Source organism: Rhinolophus sinicus, linkage group LG03 (genome assembly GCF_036562045.2).
Source record: "Rhinolophus sinicus isolate RSC01 linkage group LG03, ASM3656204v1, whole genome shotgun sequence".
Lineage (NCBI taxonomy): Eukaryota > Metazoa > Chordata > Mammalia > Chiroptera > Rhinolophidae > Rhinolophus > Rhinolophus sinicus.
Genome location: NC_133753.1, coordinates 75,564,960 through 75,592,914, shown reverse-complemented (window position 1 = coordinate 75,592,914; position 27,955 = coordinate 75,564,960). Strand labels below are relative to the sequence as shown.

At 33.7% G+C, this 27,955-nt stretch overlaps 1 long non-coding RNA gene across 6 annotated transcripts in view; it reads right to left on the bottom strand.

Annotated features, from left to right (window-relative positions):
- Positions 1 to 8,231: 8,231 nt before the first annotated feature.
- The window catches only part of LOC109455360 (uncharacterized), a 624,916-nt gene continuing 605,192 nt past the window's right edge, over positions 8,232 to 27,955 (bottom strand). For 5 of the 6 annotated variants that reach the window (XR_012494816.1, XR_012494819.1, XR_012494814.1 and 2 more), the window contains 2 exons: positions 9,621 to 9,708; positions 8,233 to 9,253 (listed from right to left, as the gene is read on the bottom strand). This is a non-coding gene — a long non-coding RNA (uncharacterized LOC109455360). Of the gene's footprint in view, positions 9,254 to 9,620; positions 9,709 to 27,955 lie in introns of all 6 variants that reach the window. The other variant, XR_012494815.1, reaches the window with a different exon arrangement.

Sequence of the window (27,955 nt, the reverse complement as noted above, 5' to 3'; positions counted from 1 at the left end):
TCCCAGACAAGAAAATAAAAAAATAAATAAATAAAGGAGTTCATCACCAGCAAATCAGTATTACAAGGAATGTTAAAGGAATTTCCTTAAGACAAAAAAAAAAAAAAAAAAAGAAAATATGAAAAATAAAATATCAATAGCTCTATATCTATCAACAATTTTTTTCAATGGAAATATATTAAATGCTCCAATCAAAAGACATAGGAGAGCTGAATGGATAAGCAAAAACTCTTATATATGCTGCCCACAAGATACTCACTTTAGATCGAAAGACACACACAGACTGAAAGTAAAGGGATGGAAAAAGACATTTCATGATAATGGAAATTAAAAAAATTAAAAGGTTGGGGTAACAATACTTATACTAGACAAAATAGACTTTAAAACAAATGCTATAATAAGAGACAAAGAAGGACCCAGTAATGCCACTTCTGGTTATTTATCCAAAGAAAACCCCAAATGTTACTTCATGGGGACATGTGCATCCATATGTTCATTGCAGCATTGTTTACCAATGGCCAAGATGTGGAGGCAGCCGGTGTACATGGATGGATGACTGGATAAAGAGTAGGTGATATATATATATATATATATAGTGGAATATTGCTCGGCCATGGATAGGAATGGGTTCTTGCGTGGATGGACCCGGAGGGTATTGTGTTGAGTGGAGTGTCAGACAAAGAAAGACAGACGGATTGTGATTTCACTTACATGTGGAATCTAAAGAATAAAATAAACATACAAAGCAGAAACAAACTCATAGACACAGGAAACATTTTGACGGTTGTCAGATGGGATGGGGGTTGAGGGTGTGGGTAAAAAAAAGGGGAAGGGATTAAAAAGTACAAGTTGTTTGTTACAAAGTAGTCACGGTAATATAGGGTATAGCAAAAGGAATACAGTCAGTAATATTATAATAACTATGTATAGTGTCAGATGGATACTAGATTTGTTGGGGTGATAGATGAGAGAGGTTTTGGGGAAGGGTGATAAAGGTGAAGGGATTAAGAAGTACAAATTGGTGGTTACCAAATAGTCATGGAGATGTAAAGTGTAGTGAATATAGTCAATGATGTGGCAATAACTATATATAGTGCCAGATGGGTAGTAGACTACTCAGGGGGATCACTTCTTAAATTATGTAAATGTCTAACAACTATGCTGTACACCTGAAATAAATATAAAACAATATTGAATATTAACTGTAATTGAAAAAAATAAAAAGAGGAGAAAAGGTGAAGGGGAATAAGAGGTTCAAATTTCCACGTATAAAACAAATAATTCACGGGGATGTAATGTACAGCATTGGGAATATAGTCAATAATATTGTGATAGCGTGATCTGGTGTCAGATAGTTGCTGGAGTTATCACAGCGATAACTTTTTTAGGGATATAAATGCTGAATAACTATGGCATACTCCTGAAACTAATATAATATTGTATGTTACCCATATTTTTAATAAAAACCTTTAAAAATAAAAAATAAAGTGCATGATATAAACCATGTTGTTATTGCCTTATACATAGAAATCAGTGAAATATCTGTTAGTCCTTGATTTCTAAAAGTTTCAAAAATACAGAAAAATAGATTTTATGAAAAAAAAAATACCAAGGGAAATAGTATTTCTCTATTTTACCAATTTTAAGTACATATTACATTATTTTGAATTTTTTATTAACACATTTTATTTCTATAAATTGCTGATTACACTGCTGATTTTTTTCAAGCCAAGTTGTATTGAACTTAAAATATTTTTGTTCCCCAAGGTCCCCAAAATGTGTACAATGTGAGTACAGCCATGTAGAATTCTGTAAATGGTGTCATGAGTTAGTATACAGAATAAAGTACTATCCATCATAGTATGTTAGGATTTGGAGGCTCTCGATATGTATGTATGTGAAGAAACTAAGTCAAAGAGGGATCTCCTCAAGTCAATGCCAATCTGTGTAGTTAGTGTTTCTTTACGTTATATAGTGCTGTCTTACTATGATGCCAAAAAAGTTCCGTCAGGCCCATCTCTAATAATTCTGATGGCTGGGGCCAAAGTATAAATTGAGATGCACATTCCAAATATTTAATGCATAAATCCAGCTACACCCACCACCCAGCTGGCATTCCTACCAATTCCTACCACTGTTCTTTTAAGTCCTAGAAGCTAGAGTTAGAATAATCATTCCTAGACTTAGTCTCAGTTGTGATAAGTATCATTAGGTTGTCTGTCCTTGAAATTCAGATTCAATTTCATCCACTGTTTAAATCTGATTTTACAAATCAAACTCAAGTAAGGAAACAAATGGAAATGCATCTTTCAGCAGCATCTTCTGACAGTATATGATAAACAGTATCATTTACAGGACACTGCATCATACCATTTACATTTAGAAGGAAGAAAAGTGCTGATTAAGCTTCCATTTGGCCCAGGCCTTCCAATACATAGTGTGTTAAGCAATTCAATCTGTTTAGTTTTAAAGCCACACACATCTCTAATCATAACACGCCAGAAGCAATAAAGCTACCAGAATGAGTGGGACTGTTTTCTTCTGACATGTTATAACATCTCTTAGCCAGCAGTAGCCCAAAAAACATGGGTTATTATTATCTCTGGATTGACAGCTCAGCATCCAAGGATCTCATCCTCTCCCCAAGGTTTGTTTTTAAAACCCACAAAGGGCTTCATTAAAATAAGTATAAATTTGTATTTCCCATTCGATGATTCACCTACTTGTTTCAAAGAAAAAACAGCATCTGACTGTATTTGCAATTAAATAATCTCCATGGTTGGAGAAAAGTTAAACAAAACAAGAGAACTGCTAAACATTGTTGAGATTTTGTTGTTAGACTTGGTGAAAGTTGCACATGCATTAAAATTGCTCCTTTTTTTAAAACATATTACAGATGGTTATACTCCTAGAGGAATACCAAGGATTTATATTATGACATAAATATAAAAATACAAAGAGGAAAACCTCATTACATTATGATTTCAGATGATTACATAAATGTCTGAGTCGATGGTGATCTTTTAGTAATTATGAAGAAATTCCCTATGTAAAGCGTTGACAGTAAAAAAAAAAATTAGACTATTAGATCCTATTATCATGTTATTTGGATAGTTGTTTTAAACACTCCAATATTTCAAAGTAATTTTTATCTTATTGATCTTTCTACTTATAAATCACTCTTATCAGTTCTTTAAAGTAATTTGTAACACATTGTCTTGACATCCAATTTTTGTTACTGAATGCAATATATATATATATATATATATATATATATATATATATATATATATATATATATATATATATATATATATAATTTGAAATAGTTTGCAATTTAAATTGGCTTTCTTTTCCATTAGTCCAAAGTACTTAGATTTGTCTTTTTTCATTTTAGAAACCCTTGGTTGGAAGCCAATATTCTTTCTTTATTACGCCCCATTTACCTTAATTATCCTTGCAAAAAAATAACAAAAAAATCTAAGGAAAGAAAGAATACTTGTGTCTTAAATTATTCCTTATTAGAATATTAAAATTCAGAAAGAAGACAATGTGGGTCATCGGCTCTCAAAGAACAAGGATAGTAAAATAGGGAATTGAAAAATAATATTAAACTATATCCGGATATGAATAAGTGTTTTATGGCAGTGAAATTTTAAATTACCTGAGTAATTTTGTTAGTTATAGTACATTAGACTTTTCATGCTGAGTTGTGGTAAATGTGTGTGTGTGTGTGTACAGAAAGAGAGAATGTGCATGCTAATTTGGATTGCCTTTAAATTCATTACTAGGATAGTATTTGAATCCTAACTCTTCATCTTGATCTGAAACAAATCTCTGAAACAAATCATCACTCAAGTCAAAGCTTAGACCACATTCTGATCTTTTTCAAACTACATTTATTATACTATTAAATGTGTAGTTATCATACACTGCTCTGTAGGCTGTGTGTGTGTGTGTGTGTGTGTGTGTGTGTGTGTGTGTAATCTGTCTATTTAATGTATTTTCACCTATGCATTCATCCTTCAAGTATAAGCTTAAATGTCACTTCCTCTTTAAAGCCTACTCATGTCATTCTCTAACTAGGTCAAATCTGTTAATTGCATGTGGTCACAACACTTTTTTCTTTTCTGTTTTTTAAATTAAAGTTTATTGGGGTGACAATTATTAATAAAGTTACATAGATTTCAGGTGTACAATTCTATATTACATCATCTATAAATCCCATTGTGTGTTCACCACCCAGAGTCAGTTCTCCTTCCATCACCATATATTTACCCTTTTTTTTGTTTTGTTTTGTTTTGTTTTTTGTTTTTAAACTATACTTGAAGACGTATTTGTGTATTGACATGTACTGTTTCCTGCTCTTGATTCTGTGCTCCATGAGGTGGTGACCCTTTCTACCAATCCATGTGAAATGCATGGCCATAGAATGGCAGTGTGGCTCCATGATGAACGAATATAAAGATGAATGAACATAAAAAAAAAGAAAAATAGTGTAAGATTCTTGAGAATCACAGAATCACAGTTTTTTATCTGGATGCATATTACCTGGAATTACTACTAGAAAAGCACCAAAATCTGTACTAGATAATGACTTACAGTTTTGTGAGGAGATAGATGTTAATCAAATAAGTACATAAATGAACATAAAACAACACGGTGATGATTGCATGATAATAAATGAAAGATATATGATATCATGGTAGATGGAGCAATAAGAATGCATATTAGGCTAATTTCCCTAAGTCAGGAGAAGTTGTGCCAGGTTTTTCTGCAGAATTTAAAATAGAGCTGAGATCAGGAACAGAGTGTGGGTAAGGTTGATTTGATATTATTACACCTGTCAGAAAACAAAACTAGAGCCTTGGGATGTTTATAAATTTTCTATATAAGTAGCTAATTTGTTGAAGGGCCAAGGCTAGATCTCAAGGAGAAGTAATAGCTACATTTATTAAGGTACTATCAATCGTTATTAACTGCTCTGAAAGATTATTTTTGTTTATCACATTTAACCTCTCTCTCTCTCTCTCTCAGTTCAGTTACCTTTATTTGACTTCTTGGCTCCCCAACATGAAAAGAGAACAAATTATCTGAATGATCAGCAACAAATGAGCTATTAATTTATATGCACTACTAATTACGATTGTCATTCTCTAAAAACCAAATTCATACTAATTCATGGATGACCCCTTTTACTTGTCTATGTTCTCTAGGCACCTAGCCATCTCAGTAAACTAAACTGTGGCCGGGTCTGTGGTTGGAACTGTTTTGTTCCACCCATCCCTACTCCATTCAGTACGGTGGATTACTGGAGTCATGCAGCATTCTGTACCTCTGCATGATTGCCACTGCTTTTAATCTTGTGACATATGACCAGAAGGAGATCAATAATATCCAAAAGAGTCAGATTCTCTTTCAGTGTAGATTAAAAAAAAAAAAAAAAGTTTTTGCCCTATAGGCTTATTCACGTGATTTACCCCGATAAATCCATGTGTCTGCATTCGAAGTTGCCTGATTTCTACCTTCCCAAATTGTCATATAATTTTCCATATGGCTACTACTACTACTACTGTGTATATATTCTTCTTAGGGATTTCTTGGGAAGTAGTGGATATGATATCTATGACAAGATGCAGTGACCCCTGATTTCCTGGCTATACTATCATGTAATCTACGGGGCTGGGAAATTTTGGCCCATGAGCAAAATTCTACTGGCTGTCTTTTTTGTAGGTAAAGGATTATGGGAACATGCCCATTCATTTGTGTATCATTTCTGGCTGCTTTAACACTATAATGTCAGGGTTGAGTAGCTGCCAAAGAGATTTAATGGTCTACAAAGCTGAACATATTTACTATCTGACCCTTTACAAAAAGTGGTTTAAGACCTTGATCTAAGGCAACCTTTATTTCTAATGATAAATACTATTTACTTAATATTTCTTATTATTTCTAAATACTTTGATTGAATCATCTGATAGAAATACTAAAGATTTATAGTAACCTAATGTCGCCACTGAGAAATTGTGCAGTTGAGTAAAATAAACAGTTCTACCAGTAAGTGATATACATAGAACATAGAGGGCTTAGAGACACTTGAATTTCCCTCTGCAATGAATGAAAAGTAAAAATAAAAAAAGATCTGAGGTATACAAAAGAAACCTTAGATCCCTTATGTTCTTCCGTTTTTGTACATCAGACCTCTTGTGATTTATATCTTCCTTAGTACAGTATTTAATTCAGCTAGATTTCCCTTGTCCTCTTAAAGTTGACTCTGGACCTCCCTCTGCTTTAGGGTGGCTTTGCCTGGGGGGCCTTGATAAATAGTATTTTCGGGAGCTGATGATAAAGAAAGTGTTCTGTGTGTAGGAAGATCAAGTATGATCCTGGGCTAGTTGGCTCTGCTGACAGGCTAAGTGCTGATAGACTAATATAACAATAATATGTCAAAACAAAACAAAACAAAAACATACATCAAATATATATTTTAAAAATACTTTATGAATCAAAGATTTTTCATGGTGGTACTTTCAAATCAATTCATGGAACTATCTTGCAGTAAGATATGTTTATGAAATATTCCAGGATGTTTCCATAGAAATATTCCAGGATTTGTTTTGTTTTGTTTTGTTGTTTTATAAATTTCTTTATTGTAAGTTTATTGGTATTTCAAGGGGGAACGGAAGATCCTGTGTGTAACCAATCCACCATCTTTAACTGGATGTTCCTAATATTTATTTAAATCTTTATTAATTCCATTTTATTGCATGGAGAACATGCAGACTAGCCACTCCTTGGAGGTAGCTGTTGTTACATATGAAGGAAGCATATATGTTAGGAACTGTATTTGGGTCTTAAGTAAGTTGAAGAGAGAAAACTCATTTATAGAGAAAGAGATTAAAACAATGACAAAGATCTACAGAGCTGTCATAGGAGACCCTGTGACTCAAGGGAGAAAGAGAAGCTATAAATCCTAATCTCTGATATGCTTTTCAGCACTTACCTGGATTTGGTCCCTGCAAGATTCAACTACACTTCCTTTTCTTGAATTCCCTTTGATATGCCTCTAACCTAACTTCTCTCTCTCTCTCTCTCTCTCTCTCTCTCTCTCTCTCTCTCTCTCTCGTAATTTCACTATTAGTTTGGCTCTGTACATAATGATTATTTTCTTGTCAATCTTAGATCTTAGAGAACAGTGTCTGTCCTTACACATGTATACCTAGCCTCCCTCATACCACTTGGAACTCAAAGTGTGTTCAACACTCAGTTCCTGTCTGAATAGCTAGTGGATACATTATTTTCTCCTGTTATCCAGTAACTCAAGTGATGAAATAGGTTCTTGAGGTTGTATTTTTCACCTTTTCAGAGCTATTTGAAATGGATTAGTCTTCTATCTTAAACATAACGCTAGTGACAATTTAAATGATAAATGTAGTTCCAAAAAGATTTCGCTTTTCAAATAATTACGAAAAAAGACTAATTCAAGGCCCATGGGAATTAATTTTTGAATGAATATTTTTCCTGTTGTATGTAATGTACATGTTTTCTTTATGGGTAAATGATTAGCACAATTGGAAATGTCAGGTTATCAAGTCAAACTCTGAACATTACCTCTAATTTGAGTTATATTTTGTGGACTACAACAATTTTATGAGCGTAAAGATTAAAAGATGCACTTTAATGGAAAATATGGGGTTGGTGTGTTGTGCAATGTGATCACAGGGGTGTGGGTGTTCAGAAGAGTTTAGTATGAGTGTATGTTTGCATGAGACCTTGGTATTTTTCTTAACAGCATTTAGCAGCCCCTTCTTTTTATCACTTCATGGCTTGACAATCTATTATTAGTTGTTCCGAAGAATTCGCCAAAGTCCAGTTTTAAACTATTTGTTAATTGACCATCATCCAGAATTTATTTTAGTTATTACCTGGCATACATTGAGTATTTTTATTATGCTTTCACGATTTGCAGATAAATGTTTTTCAAAACTGATAAATTATAATTGAGAAATGTTAAATGTATCCCACATCAAGGCTATGGTAGGCAAAGCACTGGATTAGAAGTCAGAAAATCTGAACTATAATGATTTGCCACTAACTAGCCAAGTGACCTCGGGCAATTTAAGAAACCTAAGTCTCTAATTTTGAACAACAACCAAACAAAAATGAAAAACAAAACAAAACAAAAAAAAAAAACTGAGGTCACTAAGGGCTCTTCCATTTTGAAGACTAAATGATTCTATCAGAAATATATATGGGCATAGTTTTATGACACAATTTAAAAAAAAGGAGACTGCATAATTGTAATATAAGTTTTCACTTCCACAGAATTGGGTGTAATATTGTGTTCTCAAATGTAACAACCTCACAGATACCTACAAGACTGTTGAAATTCACAAAACTGTCACGTGGATTGGCTTTCTGAGGAATCCAGAGTCCAGGTTGGCAAATTTGCAACATGAAATGCAAAATGACAGTTAAACATATACTTGAATGTATGTAAGTATGGTTAAAGATGAGATAAAATGTATAAAATGTTTTCCTGAAATCTCAACACATTCCCTACCACCCCACACCAAGGAAATGAATGAACACAACAAGCACTGGGAGGAAGGATGGGATATTATGACTAGTCCCAATAACATCTCCATGAATTCAGTACTGCCTATGTTAATTTTGGATTAAGAGTTAAACACGTTACTAAAGCTACGTAGCTTCAAGTCTTTACCTCTTTGACAATTACAATATTTCAATGATATGTTTGCTATGAAATTACAAATTCTAGCTTTTCACTTCTTTGGATTAGGAAAGAGGATTAGGTAAAGGAGGTTAGGAAAGACCCCTTTCTGAGCCCAATATATTAAAGGGATTGGGATGGTGGAGAGGTAGAAAAACAAAAGGTGGAGAATATTCTGTTATCTCTGAAAAAATTCAGGGACAGAAAAAAAAAAGGAGTACCTTCTTGAAATGCCTTGTTCTGAAGTAATCTGAGCAGTTGTTGTTTTTAAATTCCCTTCAGTTAAATATGCGTTCATCATGCTGTCTGTACAGAGCAATGATTTGTTTTGCTGTCGCTGTTGGCAAAGCAGGAGGTGTAAATATGTTTTTCAAATCCTCCAGGGAACTGTAGAGGTCTTCCCCACCCCCCACTCGAAGATTAACTTATCTGCAGCCTCTCCCTCTTTGGCAGGCTTCCGTGCATGAGCTAGACGCAATCCTCCATCTGGAATCTTCAGTGATGCAACCCTAGCACGTCCTTAGGAAAAAAACAGAAAAAGAAAAAAGGAAGCTTAAAAATCACTGTTTTGTCACTAATAGTTTTGAGAATGTGGAAACAGCATATGATAATGTATAGACAATGAGCCTATGCTTCACAACTAAAGTACTAGTGCTGGTACATGCACATACAAGTACTTACCATTCTTCAATTAGAAATCAAAAATGTGAAAGAGGGACAATCATATGTATTATGATTAGAAAAGGATTTTATCCTGTCCTGTATCCTTGGGTATTTCATACATGGCTTTTAAGAGCCACGTGGAGACCTACTTAATTTTCACTTAGATCCCAATATATTAATATATAAATAACACAAAAGACTCAAAAAAAAAGCCAATACGTACAGGTAGTTAGGTAGGCATGGTTACCGCTCCTCCTAGGTTTGTCACCAGAGAGGAGAATTAAAAGCTTCTGTCCACCACAAAATGTCACCTGGGTACAAGATACAAGACACATTCTCCTTTAAATAAATGGATAATTCCTAAACACTGTATTTCTTTGATCATAAAATAGACAATTTTTCATTTAAGCATTTCCAGTATTTGACCCCCTTTGCCCTCTTCTACCATCCGCCCCCTTACCCTTTGTTACCCACTAAATTATTGTCTGTGTCTATGAGTTTTTGTTTCTTTATTCGTTTGTCTTATTCCTTGTTTGCTTTCAATTTTATATCCCACAAATGAGTGAAATCATATGGTGATGGAAGGAGACTAACTCTGGATGGTGAGCACACCATGTGATGTAGTGTCACTACCATTGTCATCCCAACAAATTTAATTTTTAAAAAGTAAAGAAAAATAACAGCTAAAAAAAATACCACATTTCCAATATTAAGAAGTATCATACAATCAATATATGCACTTAATATAATGTATCTTTATGCTTCACCAACATGCCATTATTAAAGAGATGGAGTGTTATACAATTATCAGCATCTTAAAATGAAGAGAAATGATATATGAGAACAAGCCCCATGTCAATGAATTAAATGGTAGATAGTGGCATTATTTCTGTAATCAAGAGCTGAGGGAAATTAGTGTTGACGACCATTGATCATTTTGGCACAGGTATGACAAATATTAAACATGTCAAAATAAAAAGGGCTTTGCAAATTTTTTTCTTTTTTAAATTGAATTATTATCCACAGTATTCAATAATCAAATTTATAAGGAAAATCATTCTAACTGGTGATCTTTGGAAACTGGTGTGCATGCCTTGAATGCATTACTTGTGTGGCAACCTGTGCACCTAATTTGCCTGAATCAGCAGGAGGCCTTAGTTTGTTATCTCTGCAGTATTCACCTTCATTTATTAATTCCTCTAAACAGAAATATGCTATAAATAGTTGGATAATTTTTTATGTAAGAGGAAAACTGGGAGAAAATATTAAAAGTTTATTATAACTGATTTTTAAGGCTCTGGATTGCTGACCACAAGTAATGAAACTCAAAATCAACTGTTCTGAGACTCCCTCAAATAGTCAAGTTGATAAATAAGCTGGAAAAAGCCCTCAGTGACTGAAGTGATGGGTAATAACAAGCCACAAATAGTAGTAACAGGATCTGAAGACAGAAATTAAGCTATGTTTTTAATAAATCATAAAAGGAGGACATTTTAAAACAGGACATAAATGGTACTCACAAAGGAAATCAAAGGTTATGGAGAAACAAACGCAGGAACTGGCATGAATGTGAATGTATAGCATCACAGTGGACGGGTAAGACAGCCAAGAAACTGTGGTGGGACCTTAGAAGAATTTTTCCCTGGGGCACTGGAAATGTATTAGACCTGAAAGAAAAAGTTGACATCGGAGCCTTGGCAAAATTGCACTTAGGCTTCAAGAAGATGACTCTTCTAATTAAGCTACTGGAGCAGGGGGACTGGAAAGAATAAATCCAGTTAAAGTACAATTTCAAATGTCTTACAAGAAATGATACCAATAGAAAGAAAATGGCCATGGATATAGAGGGTTTATGGAAGTAACTTTCTGCATGTGGAGAGCAAGAAAGAGGAAAAGGGATTAGAAACCACACAAAGTTGATATGCTTGAGTCACTCAGAAGACGGCCATGGAAATAGGAGAGGTGCAAACCAGAAAAACAGATATGAGGATAAAATGATAAATTCAGTTTTAGAAGTATGTTTTTAGAGGTGTTAATGGAATGAAGAGCTGGAAATTATAAACAGGGATTGAGAATGAAGAGCAAAATCTCCATTCAGAAAGGTCTGGGTGTAAACACATTTGTACATGTTATCTCTAAGATCCTGTCGGTCTTCTCATTATTAGTTCAGATTATTTTTCCTTTTGTTAACGTAGATTATTCTTAATGTTGTATTAGTCATTGCTATTGTAATAGCAGTGACTTTTTTGTAAGTTTGCTCCTATTTTAATATCTTCTTAAATTTTATTCAGACACAGTGGATAAAACTGTAGTAACTATGTATGGTGTCAGATGGGTACTGGACTTGTTGGGGTGATCACTTTCTAAGTTACACAAATATCTACTCATTACGTTGTACACCTGAAACTAATATAATATTGTGTAGCAACTGTAAGTTAAAAATCTTTTAAATTAAAAAAAATAATAAACTAAGAACCTTTGGGGGGGATAAAAGTAAAAGAATCACTCATTTTGAAATTGATGTTAATAGTTTTTATTTAACCCAATATATCAAAAATAAAATCAATACAATATGCAACAACAACAAAAAAAATTTTATTCAGACAAATCTTCTGTGTATCCATTTACTATGCCTCAGAGTTAGCTCTATCCTGAATAATCCTTACTATTATCCCTAAATAATATATACTATAATTCTGCATGGTGCTAAACTTTCTATAAATGATATTATCAGCAATTTGTCTTTTTTCATGTGACATTAGTGTTTCTTAAATGCAGCTCTAATTCCTTCATTTCTATGGCTGTCCACTTTTTTTTTTTTTTACAAATATGGCACAAATTTCCACTGTTCTGTTAATGAATATTCAAGTGATTTGCCATTATTTATAATATTACAGACAAACTGGTGAACAGTCTTACACACATCACCAGGTGCAAAGGAATGATTTTTCCTAGGGTGATTTATTTCAGGGTGATATTGCTGGTTCATGGGAATGTGTATCTTCAACTTTAATGAGATGTTGCTGAATTGCTTTCAGAAACTTCTATAAATTTACATATCCACTGGCCATGTATAAGAATTGCTTTAGAGCCAAAGTCTTGCTAACACAGAGTTGTTGCAATTTTAATTTTTTCAATCTGTATGCCACATAGTATATAATTCTGATCTTAATTTGCATAGAGTAAGAATATATACTTCTTATCCTTTTTTCTACTCTGTGCTCCAGGAGTCTCGCCCTTGTGGACTGCATTGCTGGGGTTCTTTGCTACCTGACTTCTGGTTGAATTTATCTAAAGAAAGGCACAAAGGCATAGACAGAAGACTAGAGAACTGCAGGGAAGAGAAATAATGACTATTTCTTCACGTTCCTCTCTGCTCTGGCACTGGGTATTGTATTGTCATTTGCTGTCTCCCATTACAATTGCAGATCTAATCAGATGGTCTTTCCTTACTGGAGCTCTCACTGAGCTGCTATGAAAGCATTCCCTCCCCTTTTCCATGGGTAGCAGGTGTGATAATGGTTTCCCACTGTTACCAGTTTTCCTAATCTCTAGTTACCTCAACATATCTTGTTACTTTCTTCAACCTTGCCAAATACTTAGTTAAAACCTCTTGGTTAAAAATATCTTCGGCTTAACCATCTATTGAAGTTGCTTTGCTGACATGATCTTGAAAGATAAAAAAGATATATTACGAAAACTCTCTTCCATGAACCCCACCATTCACCCAATTACCATTGCCTACTGTTAATACTATCTTTTTGTTAATGCTATCCACCAGAGATATTTTTCATGCCTATTGAAGCAATTAAAATGTGTTCTAATTCTTTTTCACAAATGGTAGCCTACAATAGTCATTGGTCTTCAACTTTTTTTTTAGTTAATAATATAGTACAGTGGTAACCCTGTCAATCAACACATAGAGAGCTTCCTCATTGTGATTTTTGATACATGCATAGTAATCCATCTTATGGATATACCTCAATTTATTTATGTATCCCTCTAATAATGAGTATTCAGATTATTTATATCATGCTATTACTAGCAATCTTTCGATAAATAACTTACTGTATAAATTCTCATGTAAAGTATTGCTGGATCTTAGTTATATGAGTCTGTTTGGATATTCTGTTAAATTTCATTCTCTAAGGATTGTGGCAATTTGCAGTCTTATTTGCAATGGATGATAGGGTCTATTATCCCACGGTCTAAATAGTATAGTGTATCATCAGATGTTTGAAAGTTTATTAATCTGATATGTGATGTATGGTATTTCTAATTTGTTTTAATTTTCATTGCCTTTATATTGACTGAGTGAACATCTTTTCATGTTTAATAAGGCATTTGTATTTCTATTCCTGATAACTATATGTTCACATCCTGTACGCCCGTATTATATTGAATTTAATAGTTTTCTTTTCAGTTTGTAGGCAGTCTTTATTAATATGGAGAAGAAGACAGACAGGCTATCCCTTTTTCCACGATATGAGTTTCAATCTTTTTCTCAGTTTTGTCTTTTTTCTTTTCTCTTTGTTGTTGGATGTTACTATGTAGAAAATTTCTACTTTTCCATAGGAATTTTTCTGTCCTTTCTTTAATGGTTTCAGAAATTTTATTTTCAGAAAGAATTTATATATTTAGAGGTTATTAAATATGCTTCCATGATTCCTCCTAGTACTTTCTTCAGCTCATATTTTACATTGAAATCTTTGTTTGCTACAATTGAAATTTGTGGATGAATTTTTTTTCTTTATTTAAGAATATGAGGTATGTTTTCAAAGTGTCTTTATTTATTCAGCTCTTTCATTTAGTTAGATCTTTTAAGACATTTAGCTTATGTTATGTTTCCAAATTCAGTATCTGTAGCTTTTGGAGCTTCTCATTTTGCTGCTTGTGATTTCTACTAATTCTTAATTGTGGTGGTTTGTTTATTTCTCTTTTTGGAAATTTTGTATTGTGAGCTCAACTTTGGCAGAGTTTTACATGCAGAAATCTATGTGTCCTGAATTGAGGCAGAATTCCCTTCAGGGGATATTTGTATTTCTTCTCCTGGGTATCACTAGGCGATAACAACTTTTAAATTAATGTTTCAATTAAGGGTGTCCTGTGCTGTGTAGGTAATAAAATAACAAATTTCTATCCTCAATAAAGAAGAAAGACCTGCACATGTGAAATCTCAGGAAAGATTTTACTTTCCCAAGATTCCAGGTTAATAAGAGCTGCAAATAGCTTCAAGGCACCTGTGGTTTCAGTAGCCTCATAACAAACTTGCTTTCTACTTCATCACTCTCATTACCTGTAGACTTCACTTAATTTCTTGAGAGCACAAAGTTGGTGGTTATATTTTACCTAGCATTTTTAGGATGTGTGCGGTGGGAGGAATATTTTTTTCTAGGACATATGGTCAACTGTGTTGCCAGCAACGATACTATAAGATGATTTGGGGTATAAATGAAAGAAAGATAGGGAAATAGTTTAGAGCAAGAACAGCATTTAAATGTATTTATTTTACGACAAAAACATTTTTGCCATGTTTTTGTAAGGCAGAATGTAAGGTATAAAACTTAAGGAAAAATGGTGTATTCCCGCAAGTTATGTCAGTTAAAGGGCATTCCAAACAAAAAGAAGAGAGAGAGCACATTAAAGGGACCACATAGGATAGGATACCCTAGTGTGAAATGAAAAATATATATTTTTGGCTGGAGTACAAAAATCAAAAGTAATACTTAAGATCAGAAATATACAGTGTGTCCAGATCATTGGGAGTTTAGAATATGATTCTCAAGATTTTAGAATTTGGTCTGAATCTAAATAAGAATTTTAGTTGAATGCTGGCATTACAGAGAGCTGGGCTTTAGTGACCTCATTTGGAGCTTTGTCATTACACTCTATATTCCTTTTATTCTAAACTGCTGTTATTTGACATGCTCAGTTCTTTCTCTGGGACCAGCCTGACCTGAGACTGGGAGTTCTAATGTGACAAAATAATCTTAGGTTGTTTTTATTCCTCAAGATATGCCTGCATGCTTGTATAGTTTATGTTCTATATTCTCTTGGTATTAACAGATTATTTGAAATAGAGTATATTGAGAATTCCTAAATAAAAATCCAGTATATATAACTATTACATGCAATGCCCTGTATCAGGTAAATGTGCATCTAAGAGTGGGAAACAAACAAACAAACAAAATACCTCTTGATTGTTCTTTGAATAAAGGAAAATAGAGATAAGTGGATTTGCTAGACAAATGGGGGGAGGGGAGTTAAAAAGATAGCCAAATGTTTGGTGGACTCATTGAGTTTGGAATGAGATAAGCAGTGACCAACTGCTGATAGTTTTCATTAAGCCACCTTGTGAGAGTAGTTTGCATTGTTGCTGTGGATGTTTTCTGAGACATGTGCTTGGGGCCCATCTACCTTTTAGTGCAACTCACCTCCCCCCAGCCTGACACACAACCTGGGTCAGTGATAATCAGGCCGCTAGGACCTCTTGGGGAAGTCCTCATTCTGTAAGGCCTATGGTTGCTCAGAGGAATAAAAGAGTCACTTGATTTATTCATGTATGTATTTGCTCTCTACACTGCATTTTAAGGCAAAGATCTTTGCCTTAATTGTTTAGAAGTCAATGAGATTTATTTTGTCACTGATGAGGAAGAAATCCAGAACTCTTGGACCCGAACCTAACTAACTATAGCATAGATACTGGAGTCTCAGAATTTGTTCAAATCTATCCCAGTTCTCATAAAGGAGGTATTTTCTTATTAATGGACCTAAATCCTGTTTCTACTTGCTTAGGCTACTGGCTTTCATTAGACTAGAACCCTAACTTGGTGCAGTTTCACTTAGATATTTAAGTGTTATGCCTGGAAGCCAATCCCCTGCTATGAGTTTAAAAGCTTGGCGACATAAGTAATCTGCATGAGTTCTCAAAATCTGCCCACTCCCTTATAGCCAATCCTATACTTGAACACATTTTGCACTTATTGTCCACATGCTTTTGCTCCATTTTAAATGTTTGAGTCAAATCTTGCCTATTCATCAGACTGGAATTTTAGTCCTGCCCCTGCATAGGTTCCAATTCTCATTCCAAATTCTGGACCTTCTTTGTCTGTCCTATTAAGTTGTAATTAAATGCAATTTGTCCATCCACTTTTCAAAATATGACAACGAAAAGAGTTTTTAATGCTGAGGTTAAAGGAAAATTTGGCAGCAGGGATACTACATTAGTTAATCTATTTCTGCTTAACAAATTATTACAAATTTAGTGGCTTAAAACAATATACTTTATTATCTGACAGTTTTGATGGGTCAGGAGTCTAAGCATGGTCTAACTGGGTCCTCTACTCGGCACCTCACAGGTTGCAATTTAGTTGTTTGCCAGGCTGCTCACATGGCTGTTGGAAGATTTTAATAGCTTGTGGTTACTGTAGGATTGAGGTTGCTGCTTTCTTGCTGGCTGTTAGCCAGGTGCCATCTCAGCAACTAGAGGCCCTTGCAGTCCCTTGCCACTTAGCTCTCTCATAATACTGCAGCTTACTTCTTAAAAGCCAGCAGGAGAAGCTCTTACTCCACTCAGCTAAGACAGAATATCAAATAGCATAACATTATAAAGGGAATGACTTTCCCCTTCCCATTTCCATAGTCTATTGGCTAGAAGCAAGTCACAAGTTCAAGTCATACTCAAGGGAGGTGATTATTCAAAAGAATGACACATTGAGGGGTTATCTTAGAATTCTGCCTACCGCAGATACCAATCTGAAAACTGCAGCATGAGGAATTCCACTTATTACCAACAGCTCTTCTTAAAAATAAAAACAAAAACAAAAACAAACAAAAAGGAAAATACCTAATAGATGCATGTAGTGAATGCCTGTTCTGATGATTAATTTTGTAAGTTAGCTTTACTGGGCCATGGAGTACCCAGATCTTCAGTCAGTAATTATTACAGGTGTTTGTGAGAGTGTTTTTGGATGAATTTAACATGTAAATCAATAGACTGAGTAAAGCAGATTTTCTTCCGTAATGTGAGTGGGCCTCATTCAATTAGTTCAAGGCCCAAATAAAACAAAAGGCTGATCCTCTCCCACATAGGGGGTCGTTCTTTAGAGCTGGGCCATAGTTGTTTTTGTTTGTTTTCTTTCCCCTGCCTTTGGATCAGAACTGCAACACTAGCTCTTCTGAGTCTCAAATCTGCTGGTCTTCAGACTGGAACTACACATCAGGGTCTCCAGCTTGTTGACTACAGGTCTTAAGACTTATCGTCCTCCACAACTGCATGAGCCAATTCCTAATAACAAATCAAATGAATCTCTCTCTCTCTCTCTCATCTGCATCCTATTGGTTCTGTTCTTCTGGAGAACCCTGACTAATATACCTGTTCAGCTGAACATGTTACATTAACTAATCACTAATTTAGCATCATCTAAAAAATTGAGAATTACTAATCAAGTATTACCAAAGAAATCCCATTATTTATATGGAAAACTTCTTGTTGTTGCTTTTAAATGATCATCCTACCATCTTTGTGGCTGTCTCTTTTAATAATAAAAACCACCTGAAAATATAAGTCGACATAAATGCTTTTAATAAGTGGGTCGGAGCTGACTTGGAAACCTGCAGGAGGCCTATGGAGTCCTGTTCTCTGCATAGCTAACTTTGAGCAGACACAGACTAATGGAATCTGACTTGCTTGGCCAATATAAATTTTTGATGTTCTAAGGGAAGAATATAGTCATTTCTAAAAGAAAACTCCAATTTTTGTTCATTCTTCAAGCTAAATGATGCTGTGCAAATTTATTTATACTATTATGATTATTAATTTTATTAAGAAAACTAATTATTCAGATGATGAAGCATTTTTGTATGTTTGTTTGTTTTTAGTGAAGGATCATGATGCCTGTAAAAGACACAGATGATCAAAATGGTTAGAAATCTAGCCATAGGGTTGTGGTCCATCAAAGCATCAGTTTTACAACATCATAAATATGATATACGAATTCAAATAAAATTTCTGTAAGAAAAAAATGTAATATTTTATAGAAAAAAATGTCCAGCTTCGTTAATTAGAACTGTTACTAAAGGCATCATTAAGAAAATAACACTAGAGTGATCTTATTCATTGATAAATTTATCCAACAAATATGCTGTTACTTCTAGAATTGGGAATGAAAAGGGGACGAGAAGAGACACAATCTCTAGCCTCAGATGAGTCTAGTGGGAGAAGCAAAAAATCAAACAGCAAAGAATGAGACAATTTTAAGTATTAGTATCTTATGGAATAATTGAGCAAGCATACCTACCCTTAATAATGGGTGATGGAAAAAGAAAATTTTTACAGCACAGTGAAAGATGAAGAAGGGCTGTTTGAAGGACTAAGCACAGAGAAATCCAAGGTCTAGAGGTACAGACTTGAAGGTTCAATACGACAGAAGCATAGAGTTTGGTGTATCTACAGTTGGGGCAGGGAACGCCAAGAAATGAAACTAGAGTTCACAGAGATCACCATATAAAGAGATAGAAGGAGAGATGACTTTGGGTGATGAACACACAATGCAATATATAGTAGATGTATTACAGAATTGTACACTTGAAACCCATATCATTTTACTAACCTATGTCACTAGTAGTTCATTCTTTTGTATGATTGAATAATATACCATATTTGTTTATCCATTAATCAGTGGATGAACAATTGAGTTGTTGTTTTTTTCATTTTGATGCTATTATAACAATGCTGTTATGAACAGTCATGTACAAGATTTTTATGGACATACGTTTCCATTTCTCTTGGATATATACATAGGAGTGGATTTGCTGGTTTATATGGTAACTCTAGATTTAACAATTTAAGGAATTAACTGTTTCATAGTAGCTGCATTTTACATTACCACCAATAATTGAAAGAGGGTTACAGTTTTCTCCATAACCTTGTCAGCCTTGCTATTGTATGTCTTTAAAATTTGTTTTAACCATCTTAGGGGTGTAAAGTAGTATCTCACTGTGGTTTTGACTTGCATTTCCCTTATGAGTAATGACATTGAACATCTTTCATGTGCTTGTTAATCATTTCTATGTTTTCTTTGAGAATTATCTTCTAAAGTCTTTGTTCATTTTTAAATAGTGTTATTATTATTATTATTATTTTTATTGTTGAGATGCAAGTGGTCTTTAAATATTCTGGATACAAGTCTCTCTTGTTTTTACTTTCTTGATGGTGCCCTTTAAATAATACATTTTTAATTTTGATGAAGTCCAAATGATATATTTCTATATTTCGTTTTGTCACTTATTCTTTTGTTATCACATATATGAAATCATTGTATAATCCAAGGTCACAAAGATATACTTCCATGTTTTACTCTAAGAATTTTATAGTTTAAGCTCTTACATTTAGGTTGTTGATCCGTTTTGAATTGATTTTTTTATATGGAGTGAGATAGGGGTCTAACTTCATTTTTGGCAAGTAGCTATCCAGTTGTTCCAGCAGTATTTGTTGAAGAGACAATTTTTTCTCCGTTAAGTTGTTTTGAAACACTTGTTAAAAATCATTTGGCATGTTGTATGGGTTTATTTCTGAAATCTCAATTATATTATTTTGCTTTATATACCTATCCTAATGTCAGTACAAGGGTTTTGAAATCAGTAAGTGCGAGTCCTTAAACTTTGTTTCTTTTTCAAGATGGTTTTGGTTATTAGGATCAACATGTCAAGATATTTATAAAGATTGTGATAAATCTCTCTATCAATCTGGGGTATATTGCTCTCTTAACAATACTAAGTCTTCCAATCTTTTGGATGTGATTGTAAATGGAATTGTTTTATTAATTCACTTCCAAATTGTTCATTGCTAGTATATTGAAATATCATTGATTTTTTTGTATATTGATTTTGTATCCTAGAACCTTGATAAACTCATTTCTTAGTTCTATTTGTGCTTGCGTGTGTGTGTGTGTGTGTGTGTGTGTGTGTGTGTGTGTGTGGATGTGTGGATTACCCTGGATATTACACATACAAATCATGTCATTCGTGATTAATTTAAATATAGTCTTACTGCTCCTTTCTAAACTTGATGCTGCTCATTTCTTCTTTTTGACTAGTTGTCCTGGCTAGCATATCTAGTGTGATATCAAACAGAAGTAACAAGAATAGACCTCCTTTTCTTGTTCCCGATTTTAGAGCAAAAGTGTTTATTTGCTTTCACATTAAGCATAATGTTATCCATGGGTTTTCCATAGATGTCCTTATAAAGTTGAGGGAGTTCTATTCTATTTCTAATTTGTTGAATGTTTTTTATGGAAAGATGTTGGATTTTTGTCGAGTTTTTTCTGCATTACTTGAGGTGACCATGTTGTATTGTCATTTATTCTAATAATATGGGTTATATTGATTAATTTCCGTATGCTAAACCACTCCTTCATTGCAAGGGATAGATACCACTTGGTCATGGTGTATAATCCTTTTTTATGTATTGTTGGATTCAGTGGGCTAGTATTTTGTTGAGGATTTCTACATCTATGTTCATAAAGGATATTGTTATGCAATTTTATTTTCTTCTGATGTGTCTGCTTGGTTTTGGTATTAGGGTAATACTGTCCTCATAGAATGAACTGTTTGAGGTTTGAAGAATGGGTTGAAAAGATAGTGGCATGTGGACCAATGAAGGAGTTATTGCAATAACTCAGGTGGATATGATTAATATATGGTTTAGAGTAACAATAATGGGAGTAGAAATGTGGAAGAAGATGTCAACAGACAAATGATGTATCAGACAGAAGATGTATCAGCAAAAAAGTTTATTTATTTTTTCCTTGGAAATCAGGGAAGGGCTTGCATGTAAGACACAGTATCTCTCACCAAAACAAATTGCTGATCTTATACAGGCTTTGAGAAGCAAAAATGAAACAAAATGTTCAGACTTTCAGGAGGAGGAGGATGTGGACTGATGCGTTGGTAATTAGCTGCTACTAAATGGCTGGTTTTCAGAATATTTGTTATTGATATTAAGTCATAACTGATCAATTAGCATGGGTTTAAACTTACTGGAATGCGTTTAAAACTCATTCTAGTGATTACTTAATATTGTAAAGGAGAAAAGGAAGATTTTATTCTCAGAGAGAAATTAACGGACTAAAAGGGAATTCAGGGCATATCTGATTTGATGAGGCAGTGAAGGAGAGGAACACATTAAAGATGCCATTCAGATTTCTGGCCCAGACAAATAAATGTAAGCACTTTTAGGTCAAGAATTTCTCTCTTTTGTTTCCTGAAGTATTTCCAAGCTCCTAGGAAAGAAACTGGTATGTATAGCCTCTTTATAAATTTTCCTGAATAAAAAAAAAACATTGCTCTTGGCATAGAGTACATTAATGAAATTATAAAACTTGGACATATTCAATTTCAGATATCTACAAGATATTCCAAAGAAGATAGCTTATAGTAAACTGGAAATAAGTTTTGAATTAGAACAGATATTTACTCTGCTTAGGTTTTGTAGCCACCAGCATAGAGATGGTTATTGAAAACATAAAATTAGATGAAATATCCTATAGATATTACGAGAAAAAAAAAGAAAAGAAAAGAAAACACGGCTAGGACATACAACTGTCAATCACAAACATTTAAGGAACCAGGACAGCTATAAAATCTGCAAAGGAGATTAACAATAAAAGACCTAAAATAATGAGATGGATGTGGAAGCTGGGGGAAGTTTCTTTTTTATTTTCTTTTTTTTTCTCTTCTTTGATATTTTCCTCCTGAAGTAGGAAGAAATTAACCTTGTTAAATAATCTCTACAGGGTGAGCAAGAAAAGCAAAAGGTACTGATCTGATGCAAGGTACCCACCAGCTCAAGAAGACAATCCAGTCACCGGTGTCCTTGACAAGAGCCTGTTAAGTAGAGTGGTAAGTACCATGTGGGGAAGGGTTCTCGGGTGAAGAGAGTGAATAGAAGGTTTAGATTTGAAGGAGGAGAAGGAGCAGGATAAGTGCTATCTGAAAGCAGGCTTTGGGTTGAGAAAAGGAGTTCATTTTTATTTTTTAAGTTGAAGGAAACGAGTACATGTTAAATGCTGATTTGAAAAAAACAAAACAAATGGAGAAAGATTTATGTATGATACAGAAAAGAAAAAAGGATGATCAAAATGCTAACATATAGGAAGTGGGATTTTATGATTGTATGGTTTGCTCTGACTCGCAAAACACTTGCAGCTCTAAATTTCTACTATTATTTTAATTGTGTACATAAATTACAATATTGTACCAGGAATTTACTTTAGACATCTTATTACAAGTAATACAAATATATAATGCAATATATGCCAACATTCATAAAGTCATTTTTATTTTTTATGAAGGACATATAACAGAATAAAAATAAATCACTGTACTTTAAAATTGTTTCACAAAATTATATTGGAAGTCTTTAAATTTATCAAAAAGTTGCAGGAACTACTTGATGTTTTTGCCCTTTCTCTATATGTATTAATGGTTAATATTTTACTCTCTTTATTTCTCACTTCCACTGTTTTTCTCTCTCAGTCTCTCTCAAGACTCTCTCTCTCTCTCTCTCTCTCTCTCTCTCTCTCTCTCCCTCTCTTTCTATCTCATATTTTTTAATAAACCGTTTTAGGATTAGTTGCAAATATTATGACACTTCATCTCTAATTAATTCAGCATGAAACATTAATCATCTAAGAACAGGGACATTCTCTTATATAACCATAATAAAGTTGTCATAGAAAGGACTTTTAACAGTGATACAATACTATTATCTAATACACAATCTATATTAAATTCTACCCACTATCAATTATTCCAATAACATGTTTAATAAACGTTTTCTAGATTCAAATGCAAATAACATTTGCATACTTCATGTAGTTAGCATATATTCTTTCACTTCCTTTAAACTATAAATTTCACACTATTTTTTAGTACTATAGAATATTGACATTTTTAGAGTCTATTCTAGATTGTTTTACAGAATGTCTCTTCATTTGGGTTTTCTTACTGTTTCTTTTTTTCTTTTCATGATTAGATACAGATTAAGAAATTTAGGTGGAAGTACTGCATGGGTTATTAGTTCATCATATTGCAAAGCACATGATGTCAATTTGTATTATAGGTGTTATGTTTAGTCACTTGATTAAAATGGTCTTCACCAGATTTATCCATTGAAAAGGTACTTTTACTCCTTTTAATAATAATTTATGAAATAATGCACTGAGCCTGCAAGATTATCCTGTTTTTCTCAAAGATATCATAGCCAGTTTTGTTATGATCTATTGATGGGTTTTTCTTAAATCTGTTATTGCTATGGTGGCTATGAAATAGTGATGGGCTACCACTGTAATTTCTTTTATATTTAACAGTTTATTTAGCCTTATTATTTTTGTAAATAAAATATTTGTCTCTATATCCCCCTTAATTTTTATTTAAAAAGTAATTATCGGTATAAATTTAATGGATAGATTTTTAATTCAATATTATAATTTGTTTCTATCATTGTTTATTTGGGTGTTTAGTATGTCCTACACTTGGCCAATGAAAGGCCTCTTAACATCTTTCTTCTATCGATTCATTTCTATCAACATTTGAGTACTTTCATAAATAATTATAAAATTACTTTCATATATGTTTAGAATTATGTATATATGTACATATATGTATTATGTCTATTTAAAACTATGAGTTTATTCTATCTCTAATTTAAACAAAAACTAAAAGTTTTCTTTCTCCTTCCATTTCTTATCATATCCCCCTTTTCCACAGTGAGGAACTTATTTCCCAACAATATCGATATATTAAGTCATTTGCTCAGTTCTATTATACAAATTAAATAGTTTCAGACTAATGTCACTAACAACACAATTAAGTAGTATTCACAGTTCCTTTTGGTTCTTAAAATATACTTTATCTATCGATAGGAATAGTGACTAAATAATTCACTCAGTCTTTGAAAAATAAGCCTATTGATAATTTTTATTAAAATAAGCCCTGTAATTATAATGATAAATTAATGAAGAGACAGCCAACTGAAATTTAAACTAATATTATAGTGTTCCCTTTCTTACTCTTAGTTTGTGAATATCACATTGGAAAATGATTTACTTGCAATAATTGCTTGGAAGTTAAACTCTGAAGGCAATTTGGGATACAAAAGGCAAAAAAATTATAATTCCCTTTTCCAAGTTTGTTAAAATGTCACCCCATCATTAGGTCTTGCATGGAAGGAGAAAAGGATTATTGGTCCTCATTAAAAATAATAATGTTCACTTCTGAATGGTTTTCAGAGATGTATATTTTTGGGAAAAAAGCCATCTGTGTCCTCAAAGGTATGGATAAAAAGGGACGAGCCCATTTAACAGGCTTCATTTCACATTTCTACATCTTTATTATTTCAAAATGACACCTTTGCAGTTTAGAGGGACCAGTAGGCACTTTTATAACTAAAATTGAATAAAATTCCAAGCTGTGTCAAAGACATTGTTTGAATTCACTTAAAAGTGTTTTATGTCACTGCTCACCAACTCCCCTTCTCTAGTCATGATGTGCCTGTGGCAAACTGTTTCTCTCTGGGACTGAAAAAGATTACTCCCACTGATACTCCTCTGACAGTGTGAATATTGACTTGCACTTATAAAGGTCAGACAGTTCCACTAGTTAATAGGAGTGAGAAGAGCAGTTCCAACAAGTCTCTTTGAAAGGAAGTTAACCTTCAAATTGCAAAGCATGCTGCTCTGTGGAGCCAATTTTGGCAACTAACAAAATACTTGCTTCTCTCTGCTTTCCAAAAATACCAACATGAGCCTGAAAGTTAACATTACAAAAGGGAAACAAGAATGCGATGTAACAGACAAGCATCCATGGGAACACGGTCCAGAATACGCCTTGTTATTTTTATTTTGTAAAGAGAGTTGAATACTGTGGAGTAATTCTCTGGGCCTTTAACTTTCCTCAACATATAATAGCTTTTTTGACTTTTAAGAACCATGTGCTGTAAGATGATAAGACACCACGTATATTTTTTCTCAGCATCATCCTGACACAAGATCAAGAAAAGGGTTTAATCCCAGTGGAGCATGGCATCTCCTTACCTATCCTTTGAAAAGTCCTTTGCCTTCTGTTATTGTCTCCTGACTGAGAGTTCAGGAAAGGCTGACATAATTTAAGGTCTCTGGAAATGTGGCCTATCTGTTAAAAGCGTTCTGAGGTACAATGCAAGAAAGATGGGAGTGAGAAAACAGGACTGAAAATGAGAACGCAACTTCACTTTTCATCCTGATGGAAAGTAAAACCAATATTTTTAATTTTTAATAAAACACATTTATATTGTGGAACCAGCAACAGAAAGAATGTACTGCATATAAATGAAGACAATTCCCTAGTTTGTCTTCAGCAGTGGAAGACAGGAGACATAATGATGAAGAGAGCCTTTTACAAGTAATAAGTAGCAAGAAGAATAAGTCCTGGGTGTCTTGGAAAGCAAAGCTTTCAGGATTCCAGGGCATATTTCAGAAATGGCATTATGGCTTTCACTGCTGTAAGTTTGGCATCAGCGAGATTTTAGATTGTGCTAAAATCATGCTAATGTCCTTTCTGCCTCATCAGTGGGGGACCATTCAAGTAACAAAGTGCCAATCAGGGGCTCTTGTTCCTCTTTAGCTTGGAGATATTACTGTAGAGGTTTTTGTGAGAGCATGATCTCTCCGCTTGAGATGCCCTTTATTATAACTATAGTTAAAGGTCTGCTGACTTAGCCATTATAAACCCCTAATGTTCTCCGCTACAAAAATTTGCTCTAAAATAAAGCTTAGCATACTAAGTTGGAGCTCAGGGGAGCCCTGATTTTGATAAATTTGAAGGGAATAAAACAGTCATTTGAGTTAAAAAGAGAGTAAGAAAAATATAAATATCAAAGCTATGTGAGTTATGTGTGTCACTTCTCTGGTATCTCCAACATTGGCACTGTTAATTAAAATGAAGTTGGAAGGTAATTAGCTCATAATGTGTGCTAATCATTTTTGTATGTTTGAAATATAAAAGTGTAATTAAGAAAAAGAAAAATGGGTTATAGACACGGTCGTTTTCTTGATTGAGAAACTTGTGAATTTTTAACTCAAAATATTTTCTGAAAATGCAGGCCCTGTATTGCTATTACACAGACTTTGTAGTCCTTCAGTCAATGAGTCAGATAGTCCTAATGTTTAATCCTCTTCCTTGTAACTTTCTTAGCCATCTTTAAGAGCTTTGTAATTGAGTTAAGCCAAAATTAGAAATTTGAAAAAAATATAATAGCAACCCAGAGACAGTGTTACAAAGGAAGTAGCAGAAAAGAGATCTCAACATTTTTTATCTTTTTATTTTGAAGACTTTTTATTATTATTAAAAATGTATACTTTTAATGTCTTCTTTTTAAGAAAATAAGTAATATTTTCTAGTGATACATTCTTTTCAGAATTTTTGAAAAATCAAAACACGTTAATAATAAGCTTCCAGCGCATCAACCTTTCTATAGACAATGATTATAAACTTAGGACAAAATTAACCAAAACAAAGAAAAATAAAAATAATTTACCTTAAGGCTCTGGAGAGTGCACAATGGTAGGCAGGTTCTAGAGACGCATTGATACTTAGAAGAGGGGACCTGCATAGGATGAGTTTGCAATTTATACAGGAATTTAGAGAATGAAATTTAGAGAGTCTTAGAGAGTGGAAGGGTGCCTTCTTTTAGGTAATATGCTCAGGAAAGGCCATTCCAAAGATTCATATTGGAGCTAAGAAATAATGGATGTGAATTAGCCAACTAATAGAACTTCTGGGGAAGAATATTGGAGACAAGGGGAAGAACTATTGTTGAGGTACTAGAGCAAGACTTGGCATGTTCCAGAAGCAGAATGGAGACCCATAGAGCTAACGATTAGTGATTAAGAATGCTGAGAAATTAAGTTAGAGAAGACAGGAGCCAGCTCATACATCAAAAAGAAATCTACCTAAGACCTACTTTATACGAGGGACTGTAAATGAAAATACAAATAAGATATGATTGATTCTTGACTTAAGGGATCTCCCAATCCAGTGGTGAATGAGGTTTTGAGATTTGCTGTCAAAACAGGTTGTTGTAGGTAGATTGTAGTCATATTTTGATTCAGTCACTCCCCAGATAGAATTCATGCAGAGGAAGTCCTCCAAAAAAATTTTTTTTTATTTGTTTGTTGTTGTTGTTGTTGTTGTTTTGTGGGGGGATGGATGGATGGATGGATGGATGGATGGATGGATGGATGGATAACACACTGAGGAACTTCAGCTGGCTGCTCAAACAACACCCAACAAGTGATATTACATTTTCTTGCCATTGTTACCAGATCCAGACTGAAATTGAGGTATAATTTGATGGTTAAAAACTCAGATAAGTTTTATAAACCTATGCGTGTCTTCCCAGTTGGCTTTTGAGCAGTATATGATTTTGGGCAGGTTGCATAACATCTGGTTCCTCATCTATAAAAATATCCATAATCATCATACCTATTTCCTAGTGGTGTGTGTGTGTGTGTGTGTGTG